This window comes from Vipera berus, assembly GCF_964194415.1.
Source record: "Vipera berus genome assembly, chromosome: Z".
In the NCBI taxonomy this organism is placed as follows: Eukaryota; Metazoa; Chordata; class Lepidosauria; order Squamata; family Viperidae; genus Vipera; species Vipera berus.
In genome coordinates, this window is record NC_138205.1 from 5,070,887 (window position 1) to 5,096,768 (window position 25,882).

Here is a 25,882-nt window from a genome sequence, read left to right on the forward strand (position 1 = left end):
AATAATAATAGAATAGAAATAGAAATAGAAATAGAAATACGTAGAATAGAATAGAATAGAATAGAATAGAATAGAATAGAATAGAATAGAATAGAATAGAATAGAATAGAATAAATAATAGAATAGAATAGAATAGGAATAATAGAATGGAAATAGAATAGAATAGAATTAATAATAGAATAGAATAGAAATAATAATAGAATAGAATAAAATTAATAATAGAATAGAAATAGAATAGAATAGAATTAGAATAGAATAGAATACAATAGAATACAATAGAATTAATAATAGAATACAATAGAATTAATAATAGAATAGAATAGAATAGAATAGGAATAATAATAGAATAGAATAGAAATAATAATAGAATAATAATAGAATAGAATAGAAATAATAATAGAATAGAATAGAATTAGAATAGAATAGAATAGAATAGAATAGAATAGAATAGAATAGAATTAGAATAGAATAGAATTAGAATAGAATAGAATAGAATAGAGCTGGAATGAACTGGGAAGGTCTTCTCGTCCAATTGCCTGCTCAAGTAGGAGACCTTATACAATTTGAGAAAAATTGCTGTGAAGTGTTTTCTTAAAAACCTCCAGTGATGAAGCACCCACAGCTTCTGGTGGCAAACTGTTCCACGGGTTAACTGTTCTCACTGTTAGGAAGTTTCTCCTTAATTCCCACTTGCTCCTCTCCTTGATTAGTTTCCATCCATTGTTTCTTGTCCTGCCCTCTGGTTTTTTGGGAAACAAGTTGACCCCTTCTTCTTTGTGGCAGCCTCTCAAATACTGGAATTCTGCTATCATGTCACCCCAAGCCCTTCTTTTTTCTAGATTAGCCAAACCCACATCTTGCAACCATTCTTCATATGTTTTGGTCTCTGGACCTTTGATCCTCTTAATTGCTGTTCTCTGCAGCACTTTTTCGAAATCTCAATATCTTTTTTGTAATGTGGTGATCAAAATGTGGATGCATTGTTCCAGGGGTGGACCTTACTAAAGTTTTATAAAGCGGTACTGATACTTCACCTGTTAGTTAATAGTTAGTTAACTATTAGTAAACTAATAGTTAGTGTTAGTAAAGTAAGCTCCTGCCCACCCAGCAGTTCAAAAGCATGCAGATGTGAGTAGATAAATAGGTACCATTTGGTGGGCAAGTAACAGCATTCTGTGCCCCTTGGTGTATAGTCATTCTGACCATATAACTGCGGAAAAGTCTTCAGACAATGCTGGCTGCCTTGGCTAAGAACTGATGAGCACCAGCCCCTAGAGCAGACATGTCAAACACAAGGCCCAGGGGCCGGATCTGGCCCGCGAAGTGGTTTCATGTGGCCTGCGAAGCCATCCTGGAAACAGAGAGGGAACGGCCCCCACTGCCTTGGCCCTGGCCCAGAGACCCTCCTTCTGCCAGAGACCCTCAGATCTGTCCCACTCCTGCCCAGGCCCCCATAGGCACCCTTGATGCGAACGATGTAGAGCTGGCCACGCCCACCCAGTAGGCCATACGCACTCTAGCCACGCCCACCCAGTAGGCCACGCTCACCCTGGCCATATCCGCCCGGCCTCCTGAGGGCAACTGCAATCCTGATGCAGCCCTCAATAATAGTAATAATAATAATAATAATAATAATAATAATAATAATAATAATAATAATAATAATAATAATAACTTTTATTATTATTATTTATTGAATTTCTATACCGCCCTTCTCCCAAAGGACTCAGGGTGGTGTACAGGGCAATAAAATACAACTTACAAAAGTTAAAAGTAAAATTAAATGAATTTAGCCCTAACAATGAAACTGAGTTTGACACCCCTGCCCTAGAGTCAGACACAGCTGGACAGAGGAAACGTTTACCTTTACCCCTTGTTAAAGTGCAAGTAGTTAGGTTTTGCACAGCAGAGCCGAACTCGGATGGGCCATTATCCTGCAATGCATCCCTGGAACTATAATTTATTTAAATTTTAAATAATACTAATTTGTTGATAATCCCAACTGTGCTTTTTCAAAAGCAACTGGACCTGTTTTTCCTTGAAGATGTATGTTCTTTGCAGTCACCTGGTTATTACCACTCTCCCTGAGAGTCGTTGAGGCCACTTGGAGGTTTATCAGTGCCCTCAGGGTCACCCGAATAGTGCAAATGGGTGTGGAAGCTTCTTGGAACTGCTGAAAGGACTGTGTTGTAACACTGGTATTCAGATGACCCTGAGGCAACCTCCAAGTGGCTTCAACAAGTCTCAGAAAGAGTGCAAATGACCAGATGACTGCAAGGAATATATATTTTCAAGGAAAAACAAGTTCAGTTGCCTTTTGAAAAAAGCACCTTTGGGACAACCATGACCTGGATAACTGAGAATTTCCATAGATATTTTGCTGATATTAATAGATATTTTTTTACTTTGGTGTAATCTTAGATATTATACTTATTATAAATTAGTATTTATACTACATTTCTACATAGTTTATATCCTGGATTTTATATTTTATATATTTGATGCTGGTTGGGTTATTTTACAATTACCGTATTTTCCGGTGTATAAGACGACTTTTGAACCCCTGAAAATCTTCTCAAAAGTTGGGGGGTCGTCTTATACGCCGGGTCGTCTTATACGCCGGAAAATACGGTAGTATTTTAACTCGGTCCTAAATTTTATTTGAACATAGAACATAGAATAACAGAGTTGGAAGGGACCTTATAGGTCATCTAGTCCAATCTCCTCCTTAAGCAGGAGACCCTATACCATTTCTGACAGATAGCTGTCCAGTCTTTTCTTGAAAGCTTCCAGTGTTGGAGCACCCACAACATCTGAAGGCAAACTGTTCCATTGGTTGATTGTTCTCATTGTCAGAAGATTTCTCCTTATTACTACGTTGAATCTCTCCTTGATTAGTTTCCATCCATTGCTTCTTGTCCTGCCTTCAGGTGCTTTGGAGAATAGGTTGACCTCTCTTCTTTGTGGCAGTCCCTCAAATATTGGAAGATGTTACCATGTCACCCTAATCCTTCTCTTCATTAGACTAAACATACCCAATTCTTGCAACTGTTCTGTTATAGCCTCCAGTCCCCTCATCATCTTTGTTGCTCTCCTTTGCACTCTTTCTAGAGTCTCAACATCTTTTTTATAGTGTGGTGACCAAAACCGGTCTAGGTATGGTCTTACTAAGGCTTTATAGAGTGGTATTAGTACCTCAGGGATGTGGTGGCTCAGTGGGTTAGGATGCTGAGCTTGTCGATCAGAAGGTCGGCAGTTTAGTGGGTCGAATCCTGAGTGCTGCATAACAGAGTGAGCGCCTGTTACTCATCCCAGCTTCTGCCAACCTAGCAGTTCGAAAGCACGTAAAAATGCAAGTAGAAAAATAGGGACCACTACGGTGGGAAGGTAACAGCGTTCTGTGCGCCTTTGGCGTCCAGTCATGCCAGCCACATGACCACGGAGACGTCTTCGGACAAGCGCTGGCTCTTTGGCTTTGAAATGGAGATGAGCACCGGCCCCTAGAGTCGGAAACGACTAGCACGCATGTGCGGGGGAACCTTTACCTTTACCTTTTATTAGTACCTCATGTTATCTTTGTCTAGTTGTCTATTACCTGCACTGGTCTCCAACTGTAATAAATTGAGTTGAAAATTGAGCACACATGGTGCCATGTAAAAGACAAGGAGATAGGAGAATTCTCAAGATAATTCTTCTCGAACCTCCTTGAACTATAACTCCCAAGATAAGCTCTGATTTCTTATTCCCAAAATCCACATGATCTCAAACCATAATAATGAAATTGAGAAAGTGATAGAAAATAGAATAAGGGGAAGGAACAAGCAAAGAACATGCCTTGCTTGATTACATCAAAGCTGCTACAAAGATGAACCATCCAACAATTGAAAGAAGCTGCACTTGACATGGTAGCATGGAGAGTACTTGCCTATGAAGTTGCCAAGAGCCTGACACAAGTGAATGGTTAAAAAAACAATATAAAATGAAGACACTAAAGCGCTCTGGGACTTTAGAATTCCAACAACCAGGCACTTGCAGCAAAAAATGCCCGACTTAACAATTGTCGATACGACAGACAAAAAAAGTTTGGATAGGCAGATCTACGAGGCATGCTAGACCAACAGCCAACTCCATTTTGGCCTGACGCTACTTTTATTAAGATTGCTCGTTTTAGCAAAATCTTACACGGTCTGAATGTGCTCCCCATCCCCTGTTTTATACTCATGTGAATTAGCAGGGTGTCTGAGATGTTTTTGGACTGCTCATCTTCGCTTAAGCCATGGTTATGTACTTATTGTCTTGATACCAGATCTTTCCCCTCTTTATCAAGGCCTGTCTTTTTACTCTGGACAGAAACTCCTTTTGGTGTTATTGTGGCTAGCACAAACGCTTCCAGTCAGCAAAGGACCAGGGACACTGCTGTCTCATATTTAAGTGATGATCTTAAAGCCTTGGTGGAGCAGTGGGCTAATGCCTCCTTAAGTAACACCAGCTGCCTGCAATTAGTGCAGGTTCGAGTCCCACCAGGCTCAAGGTTGACTCAGCCTTCCATCCTTCCGAGGTAGGTAAAATGAGGACCCAGATTGTTGGGGGCAATAAGCTGACTTTGTAATAATGCCGCTTGGGGGGGCGGCGAAAGCCCTAATAATAAGCAGGCATATACATAGCATGAAGGCAATTGCTAAGCACATTGGTTTGTGCTTAAAATTGTAAGCCGCCCTGAGTCTTCGGAGAAGGGCGGGATATAAATGGGATTAAAATAAAATAAAAATAAAGATCTAGGAGGACTCCAAGGTCCCTCTCACAGTTACTGTTTTTGAGCTAGGTTTCGTCCTAATCTGTATTTGTACCTTTGGTTTTTCCTGCCTAAGGGTAAAGACTTGCTTTTCTCCATATTAAATTTCATGTTGTTGGATAAGGCCCATTGTTCAAGTCTGTCAGGAGCTTTTTGGATCCTCAGCTTGTTTTCTGAGGTGTTGGCTATTCCCGCCAGTGTAGTGTCATCTGCAAATTTGGGTGAGTTCCCCTTCTATTCCCTCATCTATTAAAGAGTACTGGGCCTAAGATGGAGCTTTGTGATACCCTGCTGCTTGCTTCCCCCCATGTAGTACCATTAAGGAGTACTTGTTGAGTACAGTTTGTCAGCCTGTTACAAATCCATCTGGTGGTAATTCTGTCTATCCCACACTTTTTCTAGTTTACCAAGAAGTAGGTTGTGGTTTAATGCTGGGAAAGGTGGAGGGCAAGAGAAGAAGGGGACGACAGAGAATGAGGTGGCTGGATGGAGTCATTGAAGCAGTAGGTGTGAGCTTAAATGGACTCCAGAAGATGGTAGAGGACAGGAAGGCCTGGAGGAACATTGTCCATAGGGTCGCGATGGGTCGGACACGACTTCGCAACTAACAACAACAACAAAAACAGGTTGTGGTTTATTTTGTTGAGTGCCTTGCTGAAGTCTAACTATACTTTGGCCACAGCATTTTGCTGGTCTGCTAATTTAGTCACTTTGTCAAAGAATGAATTAAGATTGGTTTGGCATGATCTGTTTTTAACACACCCATGCTGGCTTCTAGTTATAACTTTGTTTGCTTCTAGTTGTTCGCAGATCTGTTTTTTGATTATTTTTTCCAGTATCTTCCCAGGTATTGATGTTAGACTGATTGGTCTGTAGTCTCCTGGGCCTGTCCCCCTCCCCTTTTTTAAAAAGATGTATAATTCACATAAAGTTTACTCTGACTGACTACAAACGTTTTCCACTGCTAATTTGATGATCCCTACTGTAGTTCTAGGGACGCAGTAGCTCAGTGGGTTAGGACGCTGAGTGTGTCGATCTGAAGGTCAGCAGTTTGGCGGGTCGAATCCCGAGTGCTGCATAACAGAGTGAGCGCCTGTTACTCATCCCAGCTTCTGCTAACCTAGCAGTTCGAAAGCACGTAAAAATGCAAGTAGAAAAATAGGAACCACTACGGTGGGAAGGTAACAGCGTTCCTTGTCCCTTTGGCGTCTAGTCATGCCGGCCACATGACCATGGAGACGTTCTCGGACAAGTGCTGGCTCTTCGGCTTTGAAACGGAGATGAGCACCGCCCCCTAGAGTCGGAAACGACTAGCACGCATGTGCGGGGGAACCTTTACCTTTACCTTTACTGTAGTTCTAAGTGGAAGACTACCAATAATGGCTTAGCCTGCTGCATGAACTCCTCCAATTGGGATCAGTTCAGTTAACTGTGGTGGGATGTATGAACTGAGGCAGAGGATGAGAGGAGTGAATTTCTCAGGAGGCGGTTTAGAAAAGCAACCCACCATTCTGAAGTTTGAACAGGATTTATGTTTGCAAACATCTGAAAGAGAAAGTAAGACTCGTAAAGAGTGTCCATTTGTTTTTATTTGTGCATTTATTTTCTATCAGAGTAACAAAAATAAAGTAAGCCATCTATATTACAGCAGCAGCATTTTTCTCACTATCATTCTTGTCTATAAAATGTGAGGACAGATGAGGGGGAGACGAGAGGGGTACGGTTGGCAAAACATATTGCATATTTAAAGGAGACATGAGGTTTATATGTTTCCGTGTTTATATGGTGGGTTCTCTGGAATAGGTTCACAGAACTGATGAGTCTGCTACATTCAATTGGGGCCCATATTTTAGAAGAATAGGAAGGATATTCTGTATTGTTTGTGCGAGTGTGTACCTTCAATGAAGTCTTGAATCCTGGCAACTCCAGTGGCAAATCCCTGATTTTCTTGGCAACATTTTCAGAAGTGGTTTGCCATTGCCTGCTTCTTAGGGTGAGAAGAAAGTGACTGGCCCAAAACTCATCCATCCGGCTTTGTTCCTAAAGCCGGACTTGAACTAATGGTCTCCTGGTTTCTAGTCTGATGCTTTAACCACTATACCAGGACCATGGTGGGTCAAGTGGTTGGAAGACTGGGCAGGAGGTTAGCAAGCCTGTGTTTGAGACCCGAGAGCTACCATGGGGAAGGGTTGAGCACTTGTCCTTCATTCCAGCTCTTGCCAAGGACTTGGAAGGAGCCGAACTGAATATCCACAGGGCAACGATGATGTCACTGGCTAATCCTTGCAACCTGCAACCACCTTGATGCTTCTGACTTGAGTGCAAGCAAAGAAGCAAACAAACAAATCACTAAAGCAAACTGGCTCGTGGGAATAATGCTTAGAAGAGGACAAATGTGGAACAGAATGTCTGAAATGGCAGGGTGGAAAAGAGAGACACCTGAATGAACTCTTTCAGACACTAGAGACTAGGTTGGCTTTTGCTAGGCCTCCATTTTCTATCATGCCTATCTAGATCTGAGACCTGTCTGCTCTTTAGAAAACAATTTAATGCATGTCCACAAGTTTACTTCAGTCGAATTGTTTTTATGACACATGGTCTACAAGAATGTATTTTTCTTCCAGGTTCTAGCAACATTCTCCATCTCCATGGATCCACAAATTGATCTTGGATAGTCCAGGACAGAGAGAGAGGCTCCAGGTCTTTATTTGAAGATGGAGTTGTAGAACCAAGCAAATCTTCCCTTTGGTCTTCTACTGGATTATGTTCCTGTAATTAGGGCATGTTGGTTTCTTCCTCAGTTGTGTGATTGTAGAAAAAAGCCATTGTACCTATTGGGAAGCAGTGAGAATGGAAAATTATGGGTTCAAAGTTGGTAGAGAAGAATAGTTGACAGGTTCTCTCATGAATAATTGTTTCTGTTTGTTACTAATACTTCTTTCTTTCCCCTTTTCTTGCAATGAATAGGAGAAAAGGTTACATTATTCTATTTTTTTTCTTACTCTCTCTTCTCCATTTTTCTTTTTTTTCCTACTTGACTTGACCAACTGTTTCCTTCTCTTCATCTCATTCTTTTTATTTTTAACAGAATATGCAAGAAAAGAAAAAGAATTCAACTGGACCTTAAGCTCTATGCATTGTGCCTAATTTTGGGTTCTGCTTTCAAAACACTAATAAAGTTCTCTGATGTGTCCAAGATAAAAGAGAACATTATTAAGCACATGGAGAATAATCTTATTAATTATAATGTATTTAAATTAAATCAAGCTTAATTTTCATCTTAGCTCTACCCTTTCCTTTTTTTTTAACCAAACTCACACACTTACCAATATAATGGAATATTTGTAGCTCAGAGTTGAACTGTGGGGATCTTGGTGCTCTTTTGTATCCTTGGAGACATTTATATCACTAAACTAGGTAACATCATCAATGCTAGGATAGCATCCTAGACCAAGCTAAGTCCAAAAACACTAGAGAATTTTTAGAAGTCTGGGTCTCAGAGATATCAGCCATCAACAGGCACGTAGAGGTATACAACATCTACATATTATTCAAAAGAGACAATCAAGAAGCCAAAAAGGAAATGAAAAGGCCCAAAATACCTCATCACCAGCAATCAACACCCAAATAAGCAGAGATTTATGTGAATGTCAATACTAGTCCAATAGTCTAGTCATGTCAAACTCGCAATGTCACATGACGTTGCATAACCTATCGGGACAGTTTTGCCATTGCCAGCAATGGGGTGGGCGCGGCTTCTGCATGATGCGTCCGGCCCGTGGGCCAGGAGTTTGACACCCCTGGTCTAGAAGGAAACAATGTCCCAATCAAAGAGCTACCAGTTCAGACAAAAATCTAACCATAAAAACAGCTGAATTAAGGAACCACCAGCAATACTTTCACCAATATTGGGAGGAAAAGCCACTCATATATAAAAAGAGCAAACCCCACAGCCTTGTAGCACTGCTAATGTTACTTAGTTGGGTAATGAAATGTCTACAAGAAAACAATCAAGCCCAGAGACCAAGGACACCACAGTTTTACAAACCTATTGAAACACAGACCTATCATATTATTTGAAGGACACGTGGAGGCCTCTTTCAGAAAAACATGGCTTTCTTCTATTTTAATGGAATAGTTGACAGGATGCCATTTTTATAAGCAGAGATAGAGGCACATTCTTGCATAGGATCATACTCAACCCTCACTGTGTCATAATAAACGTAGATGTTTCAGCATTTATGAGAACATAAGGGCTCTACTAATGATGTCTCTAGTCTAGAGTTCTGCTGAGATGGTGCGGCCTCTTCTATGACATTGAGAAGGCCATTACAAGAGCATGAACTTCATAGCATGTGCCCACCTCAAATATTGATAAGAAACAATATTTCATCCTGATCCTCCCTTTTGTCTTGGTCTGTTTCTGAGAGGTCTACGTTAACCCCTTTCTTTGTGCTATTCATCCTCACTTACTTTGAACAGTGTTATTGTGGCACTGTAACACACACTGAGGAGGAAGAGAATGAAGAAAATAAAAAGGATGGTCCACAAATGCTCCAGCTCTTCCTCTTTCTCAAAGCTGTAATTGTTTTCCACAATCACAAGTACCCCTGTGAAATGAAAAATAGAAAGATGTCATGCTCCATATTATTTGCCAGCATAAAATCTCCATTGATCCATCCCTCTCTCTTCCCCAGTTTCTGATTATGAAGGCATTTTGCATAATATTGGAATCAGACCATACAAATTCACCCAAATCAAAATGGAAAATCCTGCTCTTTCTGCAGAATTATGGATTTGTATTAAAAGAAAATCTCTTTGACCCAATGGATTATATTTGCTCCAAATGATTCTGTCATGTTCTAGTTAATGTGTATACATTAAAGATATTGGCTTGTATATACAAGCCACTCTCCTGGCAAATAGATGGGAAAGAAATGGAGGTAGTGACAGATTTTATTTTCCTGGGCTCCAAGATCACTGCAGATGGGGACTGTGGCCAAGAAATTAAAAGACGCTTGCTCCTTGGAGGAAAGCAATGGCAAATCTAGACAGCACACTAAAAAGCAGAGATATCACCCTGTCAACAAAAGTGCGTATAGTCAAGGTTATGGTCTTCCCAGTTGCAATGTATGGCTGTGAAAGTTGGACCATAAGAAAGGCTGAGCGCCAAAGAATTGAGGCCTTTGAACTGTGGTGCTGGAGAAGACTCCTGCGAGTTCCTCGGACTGCAAGGCGATCAAACCGGTCAGTCCTAGAGGAGATCAACCCTGACTGCTCTTTAGAAGGCCAGATCCTGAAGCTAAAACTCAAATACTTTGGCCACCTAATGAGAAGGAAGGACTCACTGGAGAAGAGCCTAATGCTGGGAAAGATCGAGGGCAATAGAAGAAGGGGACGACAGAGAATGAGGTGGCTGGATGGAGTCACTGAAGCAGGAGGCGTGAGCTTCAATGGACTCCAGAAGATGGTAGAGGACAGGAAGGCCTGGAGGAACGTTGTCCATAGGGTTGCAATGGGTCGGACACGACTTCACAACTAACAACAACAACAAAATACCAGCCACTCGAACAAATGCTTGCCTACAAGTGCTGTACTATTCATTTTTATTATTTGATTTTAATATGGATTACAAAAATATATGGATATGAACAGACTTAACAAAGTCTACCTCGGTTATGATTTAGACTAGATTCTGTTCTTGCAATGTCAGAATTGATCACATGATCTGTAGGGGTCTTGTAAGTCCTCGGTTGTGTTCATAGCTATTTTTCTTAGTGATGATTTACAGGTAATCTTCAATATATAATCACAAGTAAGACCAGAACTTCTGTTGCTAAGTAATTTCTGTTGTTAAGGGAGCCATGAGTGATTTTATGACCTTTCTTGCCATGGCTGTTAAGCGAATCAATGCCATTAAGTGAGTCACACTGTTGTTAAGAAAATCCAGCCTGCCCCGTTGTGTTTGCTGGTCAGAGGCCACCTGTGGAAATTGCAAAGGGTGATCACATGATGCGGCCACCATCAGAAATACATGACGGTTGCTAAGCGCCCACATTTTTATCACGTGACTGTGAGGGTGCTGAGCCAGTCATAGTGTGAGGACTGTTCATAAGCCACTTTTTTCAGCGCTGTAGTAGCTTTGAACGGTCGCTAAATGAACGGTTGTAAACCGAGGAGTACCTGTACAACATCTTGAGAACAACAGCTAATTCCAGAGGGTAAGTCACCATAGGAGAAATCACTCATAGGCCTCATTTTAGTCCTGTTTTATTTGGGTGCCTAAATAATTTCAAGCCCGTACTATTTCACTCAGTTTGAGCATTATTACATCTGTTACGTTTTTATTTAAAAATATTTTAATAGTTATGTAGAGAAATAGGGTATATATTATATTCACAACAATGAGAAATCACATCTGCTGGTTCTTTAGATGCTCCTGACCTTCATTCACTTTGAATTCTATTTTTTTACTCTGATTGATGCAATTTATTTACTGTTAATAAATTATAATTGTTATTTTACCATGATAATTTTTTAAATTGAGTTATACTATAATTGAATTTTAAAACTATTGATTTGTCTGCCTCTTATTTATTTTGCTTGTTTTGAAAGAGGAATCCTCCCCCCCCCAGTTTTTGTATATTTATATGTGGTTTGACTGCTTGTGCAGAATGGTGTGTTGTCTGTTCACCATCATTTCTGATATCTCCTTTAATTTTTATATAATTGGACTCGCTCCACTGAAGTGGGGCTTCTCCATGTCTTAGCTTAGCATCGGTTGTCAACTTCCATGATCAAAATGTTAGGCCTGCATTCTTCATCAGAAGAAGATTGACAGATTCCTTGGCACTTGTGTCCATAACTCCAGAGATACTATAAGTCATAATGGAAAAGATGACACATAACCCAAGATCTCTCTTTTAATCCTACCACTGCCTGGTGGAGCAGTGGGCTAATGCCTCCTTAAGTAACACCAGTTGCCTGCAATTAGTGCAGGTTCGAGTCCCACCAGGCTCAAGGTTGACTCAGCCTTCCATCCTTCCGAGGTAGGTAAAATGAGGACCCAGATTGTTGGGGGCAATAAGCTGACTTTGTAATAATGCCGCTTGTGGCGGGGCCCTGAAAGCCCTAATAAGCAGGCATATACATAGAATGAAGGCTATTGCTAAGCACATTGATTTGTGCTTTAAATTGTAAGCTGCCCTGAGTCTTCGGAGAAGGTCAGGATATAAATGGGATTAAATAAATAAATATTTGCGTTTTAAATAACGCCCATATTTTTTTTGTCAGATTAAGCATATTACATCTGTTATGTTTTTATTTAAAAATATTAATAATTTTTATAGAGATATATTATTATTCTACACACAAGTTATATTATCGTGGTATCCTTTATTTATTTTGCATTTTCTGGAGGAGGGGGGAAAAACCCTTGTTTTTGTATATTCATATGTGTTTTCCGCTGCTTGTGTGGCATGGTATTGTTTATTTCTCCTTTTTTTCTATTGTTTTTAGCAAATTATTATTTGTCATTTTTTTTTAAAAAAATGTTTTACATAGCTAGACTTGCTTCACTGAGGTGGGACTTCTCCAATTCTTAGCTTAGCATCGGTTGTCAACTTTCATGATCAAAATGTTATGTTTGCATTCTTCATCAGATGAAGATTGCCAGATTTCTTGGCACTTGTGCCCATAAAGTTTCTTTTTTTTGGTGATATATTGTGTTGTATTTTTTCAGTGTCTGTTGTACATCAGTTTGTTTCAATTAACATGTTTATATTTCATTGAACTCCTTGTCTGAAAGTTTAATGAATCAAAGTCTGCGAAAATTCTAAAAAAAAAATAATCGGAAAAATATTAGATGTGTCCCGATGTTGATCAATATGATGAAATGTGATTGTTAATATTTCAATTTGCAAATGGATGTCCAAACGGAGAGATCTTACTATTTAATTTCTACAGTTGAATTATTCTTGGGTGCTGCCTAATCTCTCTTTCTCATCTCTGCACTGATTAGGGGACTGGAGGCGAAAACGTGAAGAACGGTTGCAGGAACTGGGTATGTCTACTTTAGTGAAAAGAAGGACTAGAGGTGATATGATAGCAGTGTTTCAATATTGGAAGGGCTACTACAAAGAAGAGGGCGTCCAGCTATTCTCCAAAGCAGGACAAGAAGCAACGGATGGAAACTAATCAAGGAGAGAAGCAACCTAGAACTAAGGAGAAATTTCCTGACATTGAGAACAATTAATCAGTGGAACAGCTTGCCTGCAGAAGTTGTGGGTGCTCCAACACTGGAGCCTTTCAAGAAGAGATTGGACAACCATTTGTCTGAAATGGTATAGGGTGTCCTGCCTGAGAAGGAGGTTGGGTTAGAAGACCTTCAAGGTCCTTTGAACTTTGTCATTCTCTCTTCAGATGACATCTGAAATGTTAAAGGTTTTGAGGCAATGTCTCTTGTTTGTGTTAATACAGATTTTGAGAAAACATCTTTTTTGTGTTAATATAGTATACCGTAGGTTAATATAGTATAATATAGGTCTATGGAATTTTGAATAACCAATCAGTGGATTTTAATAGAGCTTTTAAGGACAAAAGTGATTGCTTTTCTTTTTTTTTCTTTTTAATTTGTTCTGATTATCAGTATGTTTGGGAAGTGTTTTTGGAGAACAATTGTTTCTCTACCATGTAGCTTTGCATTTCTGAATGTGGATATCTTGAGAATTGAATGCTCATCCTGATTAAATTTCCCTTATTGCTCAACCTATTGTGTTTAGTAATTTGAATTTAATTTCCCCCCTCTCTCCCTTGAATTCTCTGGCTCTTTTTGTATTAGATATGAGTCCTTGATATTGAAATTATTATTGATTATAGGCCAATTATAGATTAGAGATCAGTGCCACTTTGCTCCAAATGATTGGTCCATGGAGAAACTGTGGCTCAGAGGCCAAGGGATGTAGATGGATCTAAGTTGATGGGACATTTTTCGATAAATAATTACAATCATATGTATTTCAGATATTTTGACTCTTTGCTCTTGGGCTAAGTGGACAACCTACAGAGAAGGGCACTTAACAATATAGGAAAGTTCATATGGAGCAGACAGTAAAGGATCATTGTCCTTGAACTTGATGGGTTCAAATATTCATTGAACCCTGAAGCTCAGCAGATTGGATTAGATGCACCTATTCCATTCTTTTCTCACAGCACAGCACTGCAGTGAGGCTAATTTGGGGTACCTGTGTGTAACCCAGCTAAATCCATTGGCCCTCTGTGGGATTCATACAGAAACACGATGGACTCCATTATGTTGGATTATCAGAACTGTGACCCGCCCAGATTCATTTGCTGAGGTGGGAGGCTGTAGAAATCAGAATTAATCAATCAATACAATAAGCCAGGCTTAAGCCTTGACTTTGCTTTTTCAGACAGATTATCCCCTTTCCCCTTCTACATCTTGTGCCTAAAGGAGCAAACAAGGGAACCTGAGGGGTTTCTGAGATGGTTTGCTTTTATTCATCCAGATGTGAAATGCGTGAGCATACAAATCATTAACAATTTGGTTTGACAGTGCTAGAGGCACATCTAGGGCGGATTGAAATGGAGCAGCTGATTCATTTTTTACCCTGGGTTCTTGAGATGTTCCTCTGGGTGAACTTCATGGGGAGGTCTTCATGGACCACCATACAAGTGAATGTTTTGGTATTCCAATCAGTCCTGGGGACAGTAAGTTTGCTGTAGACAAAGTAGGAATCCTCATGCTTATTCTTCATAGGTGGAGTAGTCACAGAGTTGTCCTCTGACAGGGGATTGTGATCCTCCAGCCACTGGACATCAGCAGGCCCTGGGAAAAACCCAGTTACCAAGCAGGTAAGCGACACCGATCTGCCTGGGTTGAGCTCCTCTTGATGAGGCGGGAAGACATAGACCTTGGGTGCACTGTGTTTGCCTTTGTGAAGTTTGAAGAAAGAAAACACAACAATGAAAGATAAGACAAATCAGTGGCAGCAATGAATGGTTTATCCCTCTTGCTAAACGGTGGTTCCTTTAGCCATTGTTTATTGAGCAAACCCATTGTTCATTTATATCCCTGAACCATGGTTTACAGGCTGTTCTGTGACTAAAGGCCTATGTTGTGCCAAGCCAAGTGTGAATTTTGTTAACCTGGTGTGGTTATCCACCTAATATTTGGATTGTTGATGCCACCCCTTTTCAGGTCTCCAAACGTGCACTACACGTCATCTGTTACAGAGCTTTGTCCTTACAGACATTCCTGGCACAAATGAAAATAAGTCTGTTAGTCCCCATGAGGGAGAACAGTGTCACTTCCTCCTTACCTCTGGTCTTGGAAATTTTCTTTGTGACGGGAGAAACAAAGGTTGGATGTTCCACCACACAGGTGAAAGTCTCTCCTGAGTCCCATTCTTCAGAGAAGATGCTGAGGCGACTGAGAACAATGTAACCACCATCTGATCCTTCTGTCGTTTCTATTGCGTCAGGAGTCAGGTGTCCACTCTTCTCCCGAGACCAGGTGAATTTCAACCCCTGTTCATTTTGCAGATTGCTCACCACACAGCTGATCTTGCTATTTCTATCAATGTACAAGGCTTTTGGTCTTGGGGGCAAAATATCCACCTTAATATCACCGGAGGGACAACTGCTTCCATCTAAAGTTAAAAAATTAATGTCAGCTCCCTCTTCGACTCTCATTTCTTCCCCATCCCAACAGCCTCTTGATCTGATCTATACTGGAGCTGCTTTTAAGTTTAGTAAATACAAGTCCTTTGATGCTGCCTCTTTTTTTAATAGTCAAGAGAAATAGCAATAACACTTAAACTTATAGACCATTTCATTGTATGTAATGAAATGGCTTTTCATTTCTGGAGGCAAGTTGTTCCACAGTTCGAACAATCCTGCCTGAGCACGGGGTTTGACTGGAAGACCTCCAAGGTCTCTTCCAACTATTCTATTCTATTCTATTCTATTCTATTCTATTCTATTCTATTCTATTCTATTCTGTTCTGTTCTGTTCTGTTCTGTTCTGTTCTGTTCTGTTCTGTTCTGTTCTGTTCTGTTCTGTTCTGCTCTGTTCCATTCCGTTCTGCTTTACAGTCCTCTCTAAGTGGTTTACAGAGTCAGCCTATTACTCCCAATAATCTGGGCCCTCATTTTATTGACTTTTGCAGGATAGAAGGCTGAGTTACACTTGAGCCGGTCAGGATCGAACTCCTTGCACTGAGCAGTGATCTAGCCTGCAATACTGCTTTCTAACCACTTGTCACTGCTGGCTCCAATTAAGCCAGAAAAAAATGTTTCCTCTCTCTAAATAGGGTTGTCTGAGCAAGTGAGGAAATCCTAAATTAATGAAGATTTATTTAAAATAGTATGGATTTATACATAGGACAAAAGATCTTGTGAAAAGGTGAGCTAGCTTCCTCCTTTGGTTTTCTCTTTTCATTCCTTGCTCACTTACAGTATACAAACCAGAATTTGCGTAATATCATGATTACCTGTACATTTCTTGGCTTTGCCTTTCACCTTGGTTTGTGACGCCGCATGGGTTGCCTCGCAGTAATAACTATTTCCTTCCAGCCAATCAGCTTGGGTGATATTGACCACGCTGGCAGTACTGAAAGTATACGTGCCAGGATTCTGCCAAGGGGGATAATTGTATGGATGCAGCAGCCCAGAGCGGCTGCCCACCTTCCAATCAATATCCAATTGTTTGGGGTAGAAACCTGAAATATGGCACCACAACTGTACGGTCCCATCACTGTCTCTGGAGTCGCATGAATGGAACACAGTAATCTCGGGGCCCACAGGACTACGGATTGCAGAGCCTAAGCAGGAAGAATTAGATGACACATTTAATGGTTACTAAGTATAACAGGGACGCGGTGGCTCAGTGGGTTAGGACGCTGAGCTTGTCGATCAGAAGGTCGGCAGTTTGGTGGGTCGAATCCCGAGTGCCGCGTAACAGAGTGAGCGCCTGTTACTCGTCCCAGCTTCTGCCAACCTAGCAGTTTGAAAGCACGTAAAAAATGCAAGTAGAAAAATAGGGACCACTCCGGTGGGAAGGTAACAGCGTTCCGTGCGCCTTTGGCGTCTAGTCATGCCGGCCACATGACCACGGAGACGTCCTCGGACAAGCGCTGGCTCTTCGGCTTTGAAACGGAGATGAGCACCGGCCCCTAGAGTCAGAAACGACTAGCACGCATGTGCGGGGGAACCTTTAACCTTTACCTTTACCTTTTTTAAGTATAACAGAGTAAAGAAGCAAGAAGGAGGGTCACTACACCTTGGGTAGTATCCTAACACAACCCCTATCCTTCATTGATTGTCTTCTCAGCTTTTTCCCCCCCTTTTGATTGTTCTGAGGGTTTTCTGATTGAAAGATTCCATGGCTTGGAAAATCCTTGACCTTTCACACAAACATCTCTTTGTCTTCTGAATCCCTCCTCAAACCTTAATCTATGGAGATTCTCAGTCGTCCAGGTCACGGTTGTCCCAAAGATGCTTTTTTTTTCTTCATGAGGCAACTGGACTTTCTTGTTTTTCTTTGAAGACATTTTGCTTCTCATTCAAGAAGCTTCTTCAGCTCTGACTGAAGCTCTGACTGCTATTCCCCACCATCCAGTCAGAGATGAAGAAGCGTCTTAGATGAGAAGTGAAATGTCTTGAAAGAAAAACAAGCAAGTTCAGTTGCCTTGGGGGGGAAAAAGGTATCTTTGGGGCTCCTCAAACCTTGTTTTCCAGGTCTATATCTATCAACCTTTGCCTTAATTCCTTACAATGGGTGATGGCTATTCCTCTCTCCTCTTCACATTGGTTCACAGGTACCTTTTGAGGAGCCTTGCACTGAGCAGTGATCTAGCCTGCAATACTGCTTTCTAACCACTTGTCACTGCTGGCGGTAACTCCATGTGGTCCTTAAGTGACTGGGGGTAAATCAAGCACTACAGGTAATCCCCAACTTGTGACAACAATGGACCCCATAATTTATATTGCTAAGCAAGACATTTGTTAAATGAGTTTTGCCCCATTTTATGACTTTTCTTGCCACAGGTGTTTACTGAAGCACTGCAGTTTGTTAAATTAGTAACATGGTTTTTAAGTGAATCTGGCTTTCCCATTAACTTTGCTTGTCAGAAGGTCCCAGAATGTGAGACATGACCCTGAGACACTGTGACCATCATAATTATGAGTCGGTTGCCAAGCATCCAAATTTTGCTCATGTGATCACAAGGATGTTGCAATGATTGTAAGTGTGAAAAACAGTCATCAAGTCTCCTTTTTCAGCGCTGTCATAAGTTTGAATGGTCACCAAACAGTTGCAAACCTAGGATTGCTTGTACCTTGACAATTTCCATTATGTCCCAACGATTTACCTTCACATTTGACTTTTCTTGCCTCTGACAAATCAAGTGCCCTTGAGAAAAGAAAAGGATAGCTTTACAGGACTTACGTTTAATTATTTTGTTAATTCTGGTGTTGGTGGCTGCATGCTCGACATTGCACTGGAATGACTCGGACTGCCACTGGCTGGCAGGGATGGTGAGCAGGCTGGTGTGACTATAGTGGTCGGATGCCAGCAAAACCGGAGGGAAGTTCTGGATTCCACTGGTGATGGCGCCTGAATTCCACTGCACTGTGGCTGGTTCAGGAAAGTAGCCTTTGATGAAACAACCGATGGAAACTAGGGAAGCGGTGGCAATATCTTGGTTACAAGGAGTCAGCGGGAATACAGATGGGGCTGTCTTGACAGCTGTAGGGGAAGCTAAAGATAACACAGTGAAGATAGTGAGTTTATATTCCGTTAAAGATGGCGACAGCGGTGGCCGCCTTGGTGAAATGCTCTTGAGTAGTTTTTCTTTTAATAAGTGTTTTATTGTTTTTTTTTTAATACTACAATCACAAATGCTTAGTAAACAGATCTTATGTCCGGGTACATTTGTTACTCAACGTTGCATCTTAACTTTGGTATAAATCTATTCAATGTTACACAATCCAGTGGGGGTTTTTTGGATCCCCCCTTCTTCCCCTGATGTTTTCACTTTCTCAACATTAGAGAAATACAATTCTTACTACTATTAATACATACAAAATTAGATATACACGTCCCCTTCATATTTATCTAATCTTAACAGATAACAATATCAATTTATAATCCCTTTTCTAACCACCTTATATTTAAATTGTATTTACAAACAAAGTCTCCCTATTAAATCAATGTCCTGTTTTTCCAGCTCTGACTTAAGTTTAATTTCCCGTCAGTATTCAAAATATCTTTGTCAGTTATGATTTTCTCAAAGTTAGTTACATTTCTGTAGCTGAAGGTTTGATTTATACTCGAGGAGTTCTGACGTTTTCTATTATTTCCTGTGACTCTCTGTCAATTTCATATTCAAGAGATGAGATTTTGAATATCAGACTGTGGACTTTAAATAACAAGCAACTTTCTGGGACTATTCATCCCTGCTTTTCAAATGAGGAGGAAATTCGGACTGAGGGAACAGCAGTTATCTCTTTCCACATGGTAGTTAGAAAGAAGCAAAAGAGAAATCAGAGAAGGAGGGGCAAGGGAGGAGGCATATTACAGACCCAAGAACAGGAGTCTTCAAACTTGGCCCTTTTATGCCTTGTGGACTTCAATGCCCAGGATTCCTCAGCAAGGCACGCTGGCTGAGGAATTCTGGGAGTTGAAGTCCACAAGTCATAAGAGGGCCACGTTTGAAGACCCCTGCCCAAGAAGCATGGGGTAAGAAAATCATAAAACCAATAAAAGAGAAATCTTCGACTGAAGAGGCAAAGTTAAAGCTACATGCTTGCCTCTACTGCACAGGCTGGATGGTTTTTGAAGCTGCCTCAGTGGACTTGGATGAACTCACTGACACCGTGACATCATGCATTAGTTTTTGTGAGGACTTACGTGTGCTGACCAAAACCTTATACACCTACGGTAATAATAAACATTGATTCACAGCTAAGCTCAAACATCCATGCCGTGCCAAAGAGGAAGCCTACAGGAGCAGGTGTTAGAATGCTGTACAGTTGGCAAAATATCACTGGCTATAGCAGACCTCACTCCCTTGCTAAAGAGAATTGGCAACTAGCAGATGACTTGAATGTGTTCTCCTGTAGGTTTGAGAGGAGACCAATATCAACTATTGCTATCCTCTCCATCTCAGATACACCTACAACAGCCAGGTCCACCACACCTGACTCCATCCCTCTTGCCCCCCACCTCTGGTGATCACAGAAAAAGATGTGCAAGGGCTGTTTCACGGACAAAAGGCCTTGAAAAATACCTAGGCCCAAGCAAGCTAACTCCTTCTTCCTGTCTGTGCTGATCAAATGGCCCCACTCACATCTTTAATAAATCATTGGAGATGTGTTATGTCTCTTCTGGGCTCAAATGCTCTACAAATGATTAGGGGAGAGACGGTAACCATCTTCCAATATTTGAGGGGCTTACATACAACCCTTAACCACATATTTATCACTATCTCAAAAAGTCATTGGTCTTTAATTTTTTTCTTCTAATTCTCTGAGTCCTGGAAAAGAACTGCAAATTATTTCTAAACTAGATGAGTCAAGACCTTTTAAAGGATTTAGGAGTAAACTAAAAGACTTTAATTAGATTGAAGATAATAGGCACTAATTCAGAGCTGGCATTGTTTGATTCTTTCCTATACACAAAGAAAATAATTTTCTTTTGTTTTTAAAAAAAATCACTGTAATTGGGAGCTGAGGCAGCTGGAATAAGAACTGAAGCACTTAAGCTATTTTTGAAAATACAGGTCCCCCCCTAAAAAAAGTGTGTTTGAAGTCCTAAGATATTTTCTGAAAATAAAATATTGTTTTATTTTAAAATAAGCAAGATCCCTGAATCAAACACCTACATCAACCCAAACACCATCAAACTACAATGCACTTTTGGATACCTTGTGTACATGGAAAAACAAAAATAGACACAAACAAATATATGGTGCTTCCCCCCCCCCAGCTGCCTGTAGCATTCTCAAGTCCAAAATGTTTTTGACCACTGTGGATTGGTGCAATACCTTTGTTGTGATAACAGCATGGACATACAAGTTCATTGAGATAGCTATCCATTTTTGATTGATAACTCTTATCGGTTTGATAATTCTAATCAAGAACAAGATGGCTAAATTTTTAGACCAAATCTCCTGGCCGGCAAGAAAGGAATAAGAGTCATATTATAGACGACGGTCACTGACACAGTCCACCTAGTTGAGGAGAACTCTGTCTCATGTTGGTTTATTCCTGGCTCTGGCTTTCATTGTTCTCCCTTCTTGGCGTTAAGAAGATTCAGAAACCCAAGATCTCTTGAGGTTTTTCAGCAGGACGACCCTGTCCCAAATTGTAAATATTCCAGCTAATTTGTCATTCCTGGCTTGCTAATCTCCATGGTCAAGGTTTTTACTTTCTGAGGACTTACAACTAACCAGAGGAAAAACTATTTATTTTGCATTGTCCATGGACATGGCACTGGATGGGAGACTACCAGCTGCAGCCTATGAGAATAAGGGGTCATACTTTCACGCCCATGGGGAAATAAAGTGGGAGAAATTTAGACTTGCTGTCATGAAGAATATGAGAATAAAGTATGTTTGGGGAGATGAAGAAAATTTTTTATATGCTAGGAGCTTCCGGAAGTTCATGAAACCAAATTCCACCACTAAATGGCTACTTATGATTCCCTTTCTAGCAGATAACTGGAGTGCACTAATTGCATCATTTTAATATTTTTTGCCTCCTTGAAGTTGAAACGGCAAATGTGCTAAGGCAAAAGTTCACCCTAAGGATTCAGCTCCCTGTTAAACACGAAACACCAAAGCTGTAACAAGAAGTTTTAGCAGTGATGAAAACAAAGTTACTTTCCCCTATGCCTTTATCAGCATTTTGAGCTACAGAAATAAGCAGATGGCTGATTTTATACCTCAGAGAGGCAGGACGTATACTATCTCCAGTTCTGTATAAAACCTGGAATAACCCTCCGTCCTCTTGCTTCTCACTAGCTTCACTAAATCCTAGCATACAAGCAGACACACAGGGGGAAGAGAATTGGAAGGGGCCTTGTAGGTCTTCTAGCCAAACCCCTTGCTCAGACAGGAAACCCTATACCATTTTAGACAAATAGATGTCTCAGTAGAGCAGGGGTCTTCAAACTTGGCCCTTTTATGACTTGTGGACTTCAACTCCCAGAATTCCTCACCCAGGCACGCTGGCTGAGGAATTCTGGGAGTTGACATCCACAAGTCATAAAAGGGCCAAGTTTGAAGACCCCTGCAGTAGAGCATCCAACAGCCTTCTCATTCCCCTCTACCTTGCCCTTAGCTAGGAGATCATAAAGTTTAGTGCTGAGCATGAGACTTTAGCTCTGGCTTAGGTTGTCTGAAGCGTAGCATTCACATAAATGCCTAGAAACAACTCTGGCTTGGAGGAGCTAGCTTCCTGGCTCCCCCCACCCCTCTCTTTTAAATCCTAGAACTAAGGTAAGGAATTAGAAAGCATCCTAATGTTGGTGAGATCTGTAGGATGCTCTCTTGTTAATTAACAATTAAAGCAAAGCATTCAGCTGGTGTCTCAGCTGTACTTCACACTTCAGCAGACCTCCCAATAACTCCTTGACCCATGCTAGCTTATGTGAACCCAAGCTCTCAGCCGAGTGAGCAAGACATTCTCACTGGAGATGTCTAATTAAGCCTCTTAACTAGCCTATCTTTTGGTTGAGCCTGACATTTGGGATAAGCTCCAGAGAACGTGAAGGTGGACACCATGAAGCCTGACACCAACTAGAGCTTAGAACAACTCAAAGAAGTAGTGCAAGGTTGGAAGATGTGGAGAGACCTGGCCCATAGGATTACCAAGACTGGATGAATAGCATCATCACCATCTGTCCCAAAGGTGCTTTTTCAAGAGGTAACTGGACTTTCTTGTTTTTCTTTGAAGATGTTTCACTTCTCATCCAAGACGTTTCTTCAGCTCTGACTGGATGGTGAGATCCTTCCATTCCCCACCATCCAGTCAGAGCTGAAGAAGCTTCTTGGATGAGAAGCAAAATGTCTTCAAAGAAAAACAAAGTCCAGTTGCCTCTTGAAAAGCATCTTTGGGACAACCATGACCTGGATGACTGAGAATCTCCATAGACAATCATCATCATCCCTTGTTCCCCACTAGCTTGACTGAGTCCTAGCATTCAGCTGGATGATTGAGGATATCTCAGTTGAGCACATGAGTAGCAGCAAGTAACCTCCTTGTTCTTCACTACTTTATTTGAAATCTAGACTTCAACAAGGAGATCAAGGAGCTCCACATTACATATGAGACTTGTAGGAGCCTCCTGGCTGTTCACTAGCTTATCTGAATCCTTGTGTTTAGCTGGGAGTTAAAAATCCTAGCAGTTGGCTGGGCATTGAAAAAGGCTCAGCATCCAGTTTGGAGTAATTCACCCTTTTAGGAACTCTTCTCATCTCTTGGAGAATGATAGCTCACTGTTATGTGTAAGGACTGGAGCAGACACCCCTGTTAGCTCCCTTTTTCCTGAGTAGCTTGGCAGAACTCGACACACTCAGCTAGGCTGGGAAAAGTCTCCTAGCATGAAGGGTGGAATAAGCCCACTCACTTCAAACTACTCTCCCTGCATTCTAGAGATAGTTGATTAAAAATGTGAAAGACCAGCATCAAGGTCGGAGCAGACACTCAGGCATCCACGTTGCTCTCCAAAAGCTTGTTATGAGCCCAACTGCTCAAATCCTAGTCATCACAAAGCTTTTAGCTAAGCAAGAGATTTGGAAGCTTGGGGCAAGAAAGTCCCTTTCCACCAGCTCAGTGAATCATAGTTAGCTAGGAGGTTAAAAAAATATATATCTCCTAGTTGGCCATGAAGCTTGGAAGCTTTCTGGATCAACTGCCATGAACTGTAACATTCAGTTGGATGGTTGAGGATGTCTTGGCCAAGCATCAGCTCGGAGCAAGCAGCTTCCCCATTCATTGCCAGCTTATTTGTTCTCTAGGACTCAGCTGCAGATCAAGCAACTGATTGTTAGCAAATCTCCTTCTTACTGACTGGCTTCACTGAACACTAAAACGCAGCTAGAAGCCTTCTGCTTTAGCATGGTTTGGAATAAGCACCTTGCCTCCCCCGCTAGCATTCCTAAATCCTAGCATTCAGCTGGGCATTGAAAAATGAAAAAGCTCCACATCCATCTTGGAGTAATTCAGCCCATTAGCTGACCTAAGCTCACAGAGTCCATGGATATAAAGAAGCTCCATGTTGAACATGAGATTTATTGCTAATTCCCTCAGCTCTTCAGTCTCTTGTCTAAAGCACAGCAAACATCTCAGTTGAGCTTCAGGCTTGGAAAAGACCAGGTAGCTTCCTTAATCCTCACTAGATACACGAGCCCCGAAATTGCAGATGAAGCTAAACTGGGGTTTCTAAACCTCGTGAGCTTTTAAGACGTGTGGACTTCTTGAACTCCTAAAATGGGAGTTGAAGTTCACACATCTCAAAGTTACCAAGTTGGAGAAGCACTGAGCAAAACAATTACATGGTTGGCCTTTTTCAGCCCTAGCTGAATCATAACACTGAGGTAGGAAGTGAAAAAAGATCCTAGTTGAGCATGAAGTTTAGCTTAAGCCTTGTAGCTCCCTACATGCTTCCTTGAAATGTAATAGCCAGCTGGGCTAGGAAATTTCACCTAAGAATCTAGCTTAGATGAACTCATGCACTGAGCTATGTGATAGCAGTAGATGCCCTGTTAAGATGTTTCCTCCAAGCTTAGGAGCTAAGCTACAAGATGGAACACCTTTCAGTTAACCCTAAAGCTAGTGGCAAGCTCCTATACTCCCTACTAGCTTCTAGGAATCCTAGACCCCAGTTGGGTTGGAGCCTTGGGTTAAGCATTGCTGCTTTTCACTAGCTTTTGTTAGCCCTAGTACTCAGCTCTTAAGGTCCTTCCCACTAGCTTATTTGAACAGCATCATTCAGGTAGACGCTCAAGAAATTTCCAGTAGACCTAAAGGCTAAGCTGCTTTTAAAAATGCTACCTAGCTCTTAGCTAAGAACTAATCCAGATGTGCCTGAACCTAACTTGTTCCTTCTTGGCTTTGAGCAGATAGCTGGGTGACCCGATTTTTCATGTTAACAGGTAGCTTATCTCACGGCTATCATTCAGGAATCAGGAATAATTACTGATTGAAGCTCTAGAATGCATGAGGTTGTAGGTGGACATTTAAGGAGCTACTTTGATTATCATTAGCTTTTGTAACCTTGAAGACCAGAAGCTTAAAATTAGGTATCAGAAAAGACAGACTATTCTATAGACTCTAGATACAGTGGTCAGAAATAATTTTAAGCATCAAGCTTGCAACCAGGAATGGTCCCAGTAGCCCCACTGCTATTTCCTTTGTTAGAAATGAGAAGTCTTCCAGATGAATGCCAGGTTCCCTTAAGCCCATCTAGGTTTTCTGGGCATTAGACTAAGCAAGAAGATGAAGAATGAAGGTGGCTGGTAGGCCAGATGGAACATGCAGGTCCTTCTAGCTTTTTGGTGAAGCTTGGAAGAAACTAGCATAATATGCTAGAACTCTCTCCACCATTCATTTCTGAACTTTTCTCTAACTGAGTGGCAGGCAGTTTCCCAGCTCAGCAAGATAGTTGTGCGTATAACTCTCTCTTCCTGCTAACTCCTTACTAAAATGTGACCACCTTGAAGGATGTGAGGAGCCCACTCTGAGCTTTGGGCAGAATTGCTCCATGACTGACATTCAGGGACTGAGGTAGAATCAATGACACAGTCCTACAGTACAAAGTTTCTACCAAGAACTTCAGGCCCTTTGGTGGACATTTGATCACACGAAGAGGACAACAAGCCTTACTATTCCTCAATAGCTAGGAAAACTAAATAGAATGACAAGAAATCTAATAAAATGTCAGTTACAAATTCTTTTTCCAAGAGATCTTACCTGGCCTTCTTCTCCCAGAGGCAGCATCTGATTCCAGAAAAGTTCCCATTCTCCTAGTATTCTCATTTATTTCTATCTTCCCAGGAGATGGAA

At 41.1% G+C, this 25,882-nt stretch overlaps 2 gene segments (V, D, J or C); both read right to left on the reverse strand.

The window, feature by feature from the left end:
- Positions 1 to 25,882, reverse strand: part of LOC308677876 (Ig gamma-2C chain C region-like) — a 125,693-nt gene that overhangs the window by 15,730 nt on the left and 84,081 nt on the right.
- Positions 14,291 to 25,882, reverse strand: part of LOC308677772 (Ig gamma chain C region-like) — a 90,326-nt gene continuing 78,734 nt past the window's right edge. Inside the window, exons 2-5 of the C gene segment in view lie at positions 18,261 to 18,560; positions 16,306 to 16,635; positions 15,133 to 15,462; positions 14,291 to 14,744 (exon numbers count right to left, since the gene is read on the reverse strand).